General features: G+C 37.9%; 1 long non-coding RNA gene across 1 annotated transcript; it reads right to left on the bottom strand.

The window, feature by feature from the left end:
* Window positions 1–5,301: 5,301 nt before the first annotated feature.
* On the bottom strand, window positions 5,302–5,926 carry LOC136287845 (uncharacterized). The gene is made up of 3 exons (XR_010720378.1): window positions 5,859–5,926; window positions 5,630–5,741; window positions 5,302–5,368 (listed from the first exon to the last, which is right to left on the bottom strand). It is a non-coding gene; the product is annotated as an uncharacterized lncRNA (long non-coding RNA).
* Window positions 5,927–6,256: the final 330 nt, after the last annotated feature.

Genomic DNA, 6,256 nt, shown 5'->3' with positions numbered 1-6,256 from the left:
ATAAAATGCCATTTAACAGTGAAGTAGCTAAAATAGCTTTTTTCTGTTTTGCATTGAACATTTTATAAACAGTTAACCTTACTCTGAGACCAGAGACACTGTAATACTTTGGTATAACATCACAGTGAGCACCACTATCTGTCATGAAATACAAGAAAGTAATCATCAGAGAAACATCAAGAGAAATAACTTGAATCCAACCATATTCTGTATTTTATTCTAGTAAGCACATATTAAAATAATTTATTACTTGCAATTCATTAGAAATAAAATATTTTTATAAAATAGTGTATTCTAAATTAGAAATTGAAGTGCCAAAATATTTTGTAAGGTAAGCATTTATAATTTTGTTCCATCTCTCTTTAATAGCATTGATGGCCTTGGAAAATTGACAAACTTAACATGAAACCAATACCAATAATAGACTTGTTTATTAAAAGTCAACTCATTGTGTAAACAATACAGGTTTCAAATATCTTAAACAGAGAGAGCTGAAAACCATACTTTGTCTGCTGCAAATTTCCCATTACCAAAGACCTGCTCTTTCTTCTTACTTTTTTTTTTTTTTTTTTTTTTTTTTTTTTTTTTTTTTTTTTTTTTTTTTACTAGCAGTGGAAAGCTAAAAGGATAATAAAAAGTGTTCTCTTGGGGAGAGCTTACCCTGCTGTGAAGGAGCATGGCCAGATTTGGGGAATGCCCCACTGGAAGGCATTGGGGATCAGAAGAGGGACCTGCAAACAAGCATCACAGCTGTGTTAGGAAAAATTCCATTTCTTTTAGCTGTGAGGCTAAAGAGAGCCACTCATTTAATGAGGTCCCGACCAACTCTAGTTAAGACAGTCCAGCATTTGCTCTTCTTCCTTTTAACACCATTTTATGTAGGGAAAAGTTCAACTTTTCACGGATTAAAATTCTTTAACTCTGGAATGCGTTTTACTTTGCTCACTACATGTGAGATTTAAAGTTTCTGCCTGTGTGAACAGAAACGTTTACCAGGGTAATGGTAACAGTGGTGTTTCTTTTCTTTAGCGTGGTTTGAAACTCTAGACTGTGGGAACCTGTGCGTAAGGGACAAGGAATTTCCTATGAGACTGAACTGGGTTTGCACGACAAGGTTTTGGTAGCAGGGTGGCTACAGGGATGGCTTCTTTGAGAAGCTTCCAGAAGCTTCCCCATGTCCAATAGAGCCAATGCCATCCACCTCTAAGACAGACCCACCACTGGCCAAGGGTAAGCCCATTAGCGGAGTGGATAGTTGTGAAGGGGAATTAAATCCAGCACAGTAGCAGTTGGAAGAGATAAGTGAGAATATTGAGAGGAGCAACCCTGCCAGCAGTGAGGTCAGTGCAGAGGGAGGTGGGGGGAGATGTTCCAGGTATTGGAGCGGAGATTCCCCTGCAGCCCCTGGAGCAGCCCAAGGTGAGGCAGCTGTGCCCCTGCAGCCCATGGAGGTCCATGGGGGAGCAGAGACCCACCTGCAGTCTGTGGGGGACTCCTCACTGGAACAGGGGGATACCCAAAGGAGAATGTGAGACCTTGCAGGAGGTTCCTGGCAGGACTTGTGTCCTCATGGAGAAGGGAGCACATGCTGGAACAGGTTTGCTGGCAGGACTCATGAACTTGTGGGGGACCCACAGTGGAGAAGGGAAAGAGTGGGAAGGATTTGGCTCCTGAGAAGGAAGGAGCAGCAGAGAGCACATGTGATAGACTGACAGCAGCCCCTGCTCCCCATCCCCTGCACTACTTGGGGAAAGAAGGTATAGCAAATTGGGAGTGAAGTTAAGTCATTAACTTGACCCACAAGCATTTGTGCTATTCTGCCCCGCCCAGCTGAGGAGGCCAGTGATAGAGTAGCTTTGGTGAGCACCTGGCATCCAGTCAGGGTAAACACACCAGAGGGATATCAAAGTATATATGTTTGTCACAAAGCTTTTTTAAATGTGATGAAGGAGCTGAATGAAGAAATTTGACTGTTCATTTCCAGCAAAACATGAGGACCAGGCAGGGGCCCTGTTCATGGTGCTGTGTACTAATGCCACCCAAAAAAAAATTAGATGCGATAGTGACAGAAAAGAAAGAAAAGTAGGTGGTAGGAATTCAAGTCATGGTCTCCCAGGACCTACTGGAGAAGGAGATGCCAGAGGACATAAACATTGTGTTCCTCAGACTTTTTTCACATTTCCTTGGCTTTGCTCTGACAGTGAAAGTCATTCCTGACGAATAGACTAGAAGCTTGTGGGCAAAATGATTGTCTATATCTGAACCTAACTTGAACCATGTGGAACACTTACTGCTCTGGGTTCACATCTCACTTCAATGTAAATGTGGAAAGACAGCTATAGAGCAGAAAATGATAAACAAGGGGGTAGGAGAGAGACTTGGACAAGGGGGGAAGTCTAATTTATAAAAAAGGAATGCAGTATAAACCAGTATGCTATCTACAGGCCACCCATTTGTGCCAGCCAATTTTTTAACGAATAACACATGCTTCCCTTTAGCAAGTAGGAAAACATGTCTTATTCTTAATTGAATTATACTCAGAGGATGTAAAAAAAAAAGAGGAGTGAGGTGGGGGAGGAACATGGTTTTGGGTTACAGGGGAAATATGTTCAGAAATTCAGCCTTACACATCCCACACACAGACACACACCTTGAAACAGCCTAAGACATTTAGAAAAACCTCGGGTGCTACTATGTTCTCACAGCTGTATCGTAAACAGTTGTTAAACACCTTATTGCCCCTGGTATTACATTGTCTCAGGCACCCGCCCCTGCTCTGTGCAGGAAGCCTCAGCTCTGGTTATGCTCTGGTCACACCTGCTGCTGTTACCCTGGCTTGGATTGGGGCTGTAAAGAAGAAGATGTGGCAATACACACCTGTGAGTTAGGGCTTTGCAAACCAATTAAGACACTACCAGTGGCCTAAAGGCATGGGCTAACAGGCCCATCACCCCTTATATTTTTCTGGAAATGAAAATTGTTGTCTTTAAATGGTTTTAAATTAAATATAGTTTATTTGAACTGTTCCTGCTTCTATGTTATTTCTTGGTGGACATATTCCAAAGAAAAAAATTGCCTTGAAGACTTGTATTTGGTATAAAATGAAATTTTACATCTGATTCATTTTGGAGTAATTTTCCCCATCTTATTTCATGTTTCTTTTCATCATTACCCTTGTTACTGGTGAAACATTTTTTTAAGATGGAATCTACTTCCCAACCTCTAAGCAAAGCCAATATAAAACCTTCAAAATTTTATTTCAAAATTTCATGAGGAAATCAGTTTTCTCCTGTGATAAAACTGTAGCATAGAAATATAATCATTGTTGAAGAAATCTTTTTCATTCTACATTAATTTTTTTGTTAAGGATTCTGTAGAGGGCACCAGTAATATACCAAGAAACTGTGGCAAGAGAATAAAGAAACCCAGCTGACTGTGCTCTATCTTTTGAATCAATTGGCAGCTACATGCAAAAAATAAACCTAAGGAAACACAAAAATATATGGAATAATATAAGTTAAATTTTTAAATAGTTCAGAAGCATGCTGAGATTTATTTTACTGTGAAAAATATGTTTGTGCTGCAGTTGGAAAAAAGGAGATTAGCTGGTTGGAAACAATTAGCCAAATAGGAAGAGCCACTGAAAGAAAGACAGGAGAGCCAATAGAACAGGATGAGAGGGAGACAGATGTGTCAGTAGCCAGAATGGGTAATCCCAAGGGAGACTCAGCAAATAGCCAGCTGGCCTGGGGAGAGGGTACCCAGCAAAAGCTGCACAGTGCAACCAAAGCTCTACCTTCAAAGTTCTCTGTGCTGTTGTACCACTGCTCTAGTTAAACACTTCTTCACAACCCACGTGTTAATAGCAAATGTAGCTTTTCGCTATTTGTCTGGTTTTGATAAGTTAAAAAAAAAAGAGATTTTTATGAGCTGCGTTTATTTATGAAGAGTGAGCTTTTTTAATAGACTGGGAAGCTGGGGACTATTCCAACATTCAGCTAATACACGATCTCCTACCTCAGAATAATAGAAATTTTTTTTAAGAAAAAACAGACCCTAAGAGCAGTTTTTAGTTGTGTTATGACATAATAGCTGTATAAATCATGGAGAAAATGAAAAGGGAAAACTATCTCCTTGCTATATAAACAGCTTTAATTTTTTTTTAAAATTTCATAACCTATATTGTTTGCAATCAGAAATCTATTCATTTTGCACATTTAAAAAACCCATGAGAGATACACTCATGTTCCTTTTCAAAAGTGCAGTAGACATATCAAATATGTGACAGAATATATAAAATATATTTTTTCACCTGGAAAGGATTTAAAATAGATTTTTAATTTAATTTTTTTAAATTAAAAAATAGAGTGGCTGTTGTGAGCATATTTCACTTTACAGAGTGTTCATAATTCTACTTTTATTTATTTCTAAGTAGTCAATAATTTAATATGTAGTGACCAATTTAATTTATATTGATGATAACTGAATTTTAAGAAAACCCTGAAAATTCGTGATTTTATATATACATATATATATTATATATACATACATATTATATAATTTTTTTTCCTAAGTGAGTACATGGCTGCCTTTTTTCAGGGTTGGAATTTTCATTATGGTCGACAAATAATTGTCATGTGAAAGTTCAGTTGCTATGGTTATGGTAAGGTTTAGCTTTGAGAAGTATAAACATCATATTTCTGAATGTAACAATTGTCTGAAGACAATAGAAGGGCATCTTAATCTTTTGATGCTTTAGTAGAAATCATTGTGGTGCTGATGGAAAGTCCAGCACTGACTACAGCTGCCAATTGATGTTTTCCTGGCCTTTCCATAATCCTTACTCTTTGGGTGATTCTTGCATTTTCTACTTGTTATAAATTTTAAAGGCCAAATTTACCTCTATTGCTGCTCTAAATCAAGTCAGAATCAAAACTCCTATTGTTCTCAATGGTTCAAAAATTTCTTAGGGATCCATTTTGCAACTATCTGATTTCATCTTGCAGAGATTCATGTGAATAATTTTAACAGACTTGGGTGGGTTTACAGCCCATCGTTTTGATTTGAATAAACCTCGAAGTCCAATAGGAATTTCATCTCAAACCTTAAGAACTGAATCAAGACTATGCATAATCCATTGTAAACCATATGTCAGCCTACTTTCCCTGCAAACCTCTCTTAGGATTGTGAGAGGATTTGGAAAGCTCAGCAAACCTTGAGCAGAATCTAGTTTCTTGGCTTGTGACCAAACTTCAAACCTTAGAAATTGATTTTCTTTTCCTTGCAAAGGTTTTGCACAGTTGCTGTTGCCCTGCAGTTGTGTTCAAGGCAGTTCTTTGCTTTTCTGTTCATGACTCCTGTGCTGCTTCTGAAGTGAAGAAAAACCCTCCCCTCAGTAAGCAGAAAACTACCTACTTCACGATTAGATATTTTCCCTAGAACAGTCTCCACAAAAAAAAAACCAAACCCCCCCCCCCAAAAAAAAAAACCCAAAAAAACCCCCCACAAACAAACAAACAAACAAACAAACAAAAACAAAAAAAACACCAAACAAACTGTGGGGACAGATCTTTAAATGTATAATGTGTATAAATCTCACTGAAAAGTTGTTTTAAGTTTTATACCTTACCTTTATCTCTTCATGTTTGACTTCAAGTTGCCTTCAAGGTAGCCTGTATCTTTGTGTGCATGTAGTCCAAAGCACAGCTGGAACACAAACCTGTGGGGGCCTCTGGGTAGCTCTGCAATATAAATAAATAATAATAAAAAACAGTAATAATAATCTCTTGTACAATTTATGTGAACTACAGCTATAGAGTAAACCTTCCACCAACAAAGTTTCTTTTTGCCAGACTAACTTTTGTTGGTCAGGAGTCTGCTCTGGCTCTAACAGCTCACAATTGTGGGAGCAATTCCTCATGCCAGCCATCCCTCTTTGGGGCTGTAAATTCTCCTCATTGAACCTTATAAATCCATTGACCTCTATAACTTGGCACTTTGCATCAGAGTAAACGACCCACCTGCTAATGAATTTATTGAAACAAAGCATACATTTTGCTGACATGACCCCACATTTTTCCAAATGCTGACTTAGAAATCTTTAGGAAAAGTCATCTGCTTAAAAAAAAAAGAGGCTTTCTAAACTAATTCCTTGGCTTTATTTAAACATTTAAAATATATGTTGAAGTGCTGTATGAAATAGTGCCAAAAAGTGAATAATAATGGATATTATATTTAAATGCTCATCTGTAAGTAC

The sequence above is a fragment of the Chamaea fasciata genome, unplaced genomic scaffold, assembly GCF_029207755.1.
Source record: "Chamaea fasciata isolate MVZ Bird 193981 ecotype frontalis unplaced genomic scaffold, bChaFas1.0.hap1 SCAF_3, whole genome shotgun sequence".
In the NCBI taxonomy this organism is placed as follows: Eukaryota; Metazoa; Chordata; class Aves; order Passeriformes; family Sylviidae; genus Chamaea; species Chamaea fasciata.
Note: the sequence above shows the minus strand (reverse complement) of the source record. Positions and strands in the feature narration are given on the sequence as shown.